Genomic DNA, 4606 nt, shown 5'->3' with positions numbered 1-4606 from the left:
ATATGTGTACCTTTGTGTTTGACACATAAATGTTTAGAATTGAGATATCATCTGAGGACACTTTTTTCCTTTGATGAGTATGAAGTGTTCTTCTATTTGAAGACAGAGACTGAGGATGATGCCAGAAGACTGAAAGACATCCTATTTTTGTACATTAGCAGTGTTAATATTATAAAATACCACCTTACTAAATTCACTTACAAATTTAATTCAATCATTAGCATAATCCATATAACATTCTTCTCAGAAATAAAAAAAAAATCCTAAAATTTATATGGTATCGCACACACACACAAACACACACACACACACACACACACACACACACACACACACACACACATCTTTGATAACCAAAGCAATCCTGAGTAATAACTCTCTTGTTAAAAACCATAGAAAATTCAACAAATCCCTATTGCTAGGCTTCGGATAGCCTTTTTGGAATTGGTCAGAACAAGAACATCACAGAAATCTAAATCTAGAAGAAAAATTGCTGAGAAACATCTGAATGTGGAGTGTCAAACCTGAGCTCATATATATATGTATATACATATGTATGCTTATATGTATATACATATGAGCTCATACATATATATATAAATTTAAATAAACCCACAGTTATTACTTTTTCAAAATTGTTAGCAATATTATAAAAAATTGTTATATTCATCTTATAAATTTAAATAAACCCACAGTTGTTAATTTTGCAAAATTGTTAGTGTATTTCTCAGCCTGTCTTGTCTCCTAATTAAGCATGAAGAGAATGGTAAAAGTCATGAAACTCATTTTGAGTACTAGAAAACATCTTAAATACACAGTCAGAGTTTCAATATATCCATTTCAAGTCAGGATCTAGAATTCTTTAATGCAGATGAAGTTCCAGCAGGGAGTAATTTTTTTTCTTCTCTCTTGTAGACTGACATCTCAGAATCTTTTAGATAAAGTTAGGTTGATAAATGATCAAAGCTGTTAAACCAAATCATAAAAGAGCTATCCTTTCATTTTTCATGTTGAGGAAGGAGGCATTTAATAGAGCAACCTCTGAGGAAGGCATGGAAGTGTTTTTCCATTATCAAAGAAAGCTTCCACACTTACTTGTTTATCCAAAAAACCATGATGTATGTAATTTATGAGTGTTTAATATCTTTGTGGGTACAAAGTTTCTAGGTAGAAAAACAGGCTGTAAATTCAGATATCGGATTTAAAAATCTTTTCAAATTTGATCAAAGTTAAATCAAAAGTATCACAAGTCTTTGTATGTTCAATGTTTCCTAGCAACTTAGGGCCTTGGATTTTTTTTATCTGAATTCATGTTCAATTGTTTGAAACTACTTTGTGATTGCTGTTTCTCTTGACATTGTTGACTTACTCTTTTATATTTTATCTTTACTTTCTTCTTAAGAAACAATATCTGAATGTCTTTTAAGCTGCTTAAATCCCTCCATAGAAATTCATGACCTAGTCTGAGGGTAGTTGGCAGCTTCAGTGTAAAACAATTCAGCCCAATTCAAATAAAATTGTTAGACTAGTACAAAATGTTTCTAAACATTTTTTGTGAAATTAAAAGAGTATTTTTATTTTCATTTCATTTTCTAAAAATACAGTAGTCCAAAATTATTTGTCTAAATATATACATATAGCTGCTAAATATCATCCAGCTCTGTTCTTAACCATGACATTTAAATTTTAAATTTCAATTTAATCATCACCCCTCCAACTATACCTAACATTCTATTTGGGGTGTTATCTGAAAATAGAGGGCAAGTTAATGGATGTATGGATGTATGGATGGATTCTTTAATTCTACATCCTAAATATTATCAAGACATATCTTACCTTGGTATTATTTGATTCCTTAGAATTAGATAATTGCTGTTACTTATACCTCTTGTCTTTGCATGGTTAGTGACCTGTGCCATAAACAATCAAATTTTGCTACATCTAGAGGCACTGTAGATGCAGCTGCTGCATCACATGTGTGTCAGTTGGTGGCTGAGAGGAGAGAGGCTACATCTGTATGCTCAGTGTTCTGACCTATGAACATCGGAATAATTAATAGAAGGAAAAAAGTAACCTCCCCTAAATGATTAATCATTAGAACTGTCCCTGTCATGCCCACAGGGACAGACTTTGGTACAAGTGGATCATCCCAGAGTTCAAGACTGGCCTATGGAAACCTTTATTTCCCCACACTGAAAAACCATAAAAACGATCTCTGGGAGTGGGAAAAGTGGAATTTTACCCAGGCTTAAAAATGCTGTTGACAAAGGGAGAAAAAGTTATTTAAAAGCAACAGCTGTACACACATCTCTGTGTGTCTGCATGCATGTCAGACATACTATAAGCATACACAATGAAATAGTATGTAGTCAAGCAATCACCTTTCCAGGCATGGGTTTCAAACTTGTGAAGCCAGCCCTCAATGGCATGAGCCAGTTGCTTGTCATAACTCCTTTGAATATGAGCACATTCAGCTACCTTATTGTCTTTTTGCCCACTTGATTTCTTTCTGTGGCCCAACTTGACGTCAGGCTTACCCCTTCCCACACTGCAACCACCCTCAGTTACCTCTACCTCCTTAACATAATAAATTTCCTGATCTGTTCCTTGCCACCAACAAACAGAAATCACACAGTGAGAGCTACTTACATACACAAAACACCATTCAGTGACTAGGTCTCAACTGGTGCCTAGTTGCTAAAGGTGCTAATTCCAGTGATGTAATTGACGTCTATGACTTACCATGCTCCCCTACATGCCAAAGCTTTCTTTTAGTACAGGGCAGGCATCCATTCCTCTGCCCATCTTGAATAAATGGTCCTGCAAATGCAGCTTTGCTGGTTTTATTTCTTGCTGTCTTTTATCTCCCCAACAGACATATACGTTCCCTGACCCAGGACTGCATACTTTTCTATATCCTAATGTATAGTCTAGGCTCCATTGGAGATAGCCATTTTGGAGGTGTGCTCTTCTCCAGATCTTTAAAAGAAATCTTGGCTGCATCTTCCTTCCAGGACACACCCTGTGCGAGCAGCCTGCGACTCTGGACAGTATTTGTGACTGTAGCCACATGCACCCGTCCCATCTGCAAGACTAGAAGACATTGCTGCATTTCCTGAAGTAAGTGAGCGGGGGCAACCACCAGCCTGTGTGGGTTCCCTCCCCCTTTGCCCCAAGAGTCTAAAGCAAAATGGCATCTTCTCCACAGGAGGTATCCATCCGCAGTCCTGGATCAGGCGGCTGTGTCTTTTCCTTTCGCTTTAGACTCTTGAGGCAAAGGGGGAGGGAGCCCATGGCCGGACTCCCACCAGCCTGGGTCCAGGCAGGCACACACAGGTTGTCATGACAGGAAGCAAGCTGGAGACCAGACGAATCATACCTAGGATCATGGGTCACATGAAGAAAAAAGAAAGCTCAAGACAGATGGCCATTAGAGCCGTCCAAGACAGAAGTGAGCACAGTATGACTGCAAGACTGGTGCCATGGGGCCCAGGCAGGGGATAGCCTGAGAAGAGCACCAGCCTGGTGTTATGCAGACCTGGGGTGTCAGACCATGCATGTTATGCAGACCTGGGGTGTCAGACCATGTGTGAAATGAGGTGGCATAAAGTACCAGTGAGGCATAGTACTCCCGAGACCACTTCTAAAATGGCCCTAGGCACTCAGAGACTCCAGGTGCCAATAAGAGGAACAAATAAATGATGGAGAAATGAAAGAGAAAGAGAACCAGAAGGATGTGGGTACAACCAAGGGAGGCAGAACTGGAGCTGGAAGGTAGGAAAGGACAGACAGAAGGGAGTAGTCAATTATGCCGTCTGGAATCATACTGGGGTCTTAGCCTGTGAGGCCACTAGGGACCACGTTTGGGTCCATGGCCCTGCAGCAGCAGGGGTTTGTTACCACCGTAAGCCAGCTCTCTGGTCTGAGCTGCTGACCATGGACATGTTGATGTTTGAGGGCTATGAAAAACTAGTCTCATCCCTCACCTGGGCATCATGGGAGAGCTGGCCCTGGCCCTTACCAGACGCAGTACTCATGAAAGTGGCCTGAGTTTTGAGTAAGCTGCTTGAGAAAGCAAGGATGGGAGAGTTGGCCCTACCATTTATCTCCCAGTGGGATGTGGATAAGGTAGAGATACCATCTCCCCCGCACCACCCACTCTTCACCACCGGCAGCAAACGGTAGACCTGGCCCTGGGTTCATGATAGCACGAGGTGTCCCTGCCTTTCATTCCCTGTAACAATGTTGTGGATTGCTGTTGGAATTTTCTGCTCCCTCGAGAACGGTGTCTCAAAGAGGAGTAGATCGTGTACTCAGGTGAGGTCAGGTGAAAGCTTAATTGGTAAGATAAGCCTAGAGCCTGTGATTGGGCAGTGAAAAGAAAGGGCTAGGCGAAAAGCTTTAGAGACAGGGAGAAGGAGAAGAATAGGAAAAGTGAGACAGAGGATGGAGGGAGAAGATGGAGGAAGAAGAGGTTGAAGACGGAGCAAACTCACACAGCATGGAGGATGTGCAAGTAGCTAGGGACTTCATAGATGCAATAGAGTAGTGTAGCGGATATTTGCCCACTCTAAGCATGCAGCTTGTAATTATATTATTATTTTTT

At 40.6% G+C, this 4606-nt stretch overlaps 1 non-coding gene across 1 annotated transcript; it reads left to right on the top strand.

Annotated features, from left to right (window-relative positions):
- The first annotated feature begins 1934 nt into the window (after window positions 1–1934).
- LOC116075588 lies at window positions 1935–2068 on the top strand. The gene has a single exon (XR_004112628.1). It is a non-coding gene; the product is annotated as a small nucleolar RNA SNORA17 (small nucleolar RNA).
- Window positions 2069–4606: the final 2538 nt, after the last annotated feature.

This window comes from Mastomys coucha, unplaced genomic scaffold (genome assembly GCF_008632895.1).
Source record: "Mastomys coucha isolate ucsf_1 unplaced genomic scaffold, UCSF_Mcou_1 pScaffold3, whole genome shotgun sequence".
Classification (NCBI taxonomy): Eukaryota; Metazoa; Chordata; class Mammalia; order Rodentia; family Muridae; genus Mastomys; species Mastomys coucha.
Note: the sequence above shows the minus strand (reverse complement) of the source record. Positions and strands in the feature narration are given on the sequence as shown.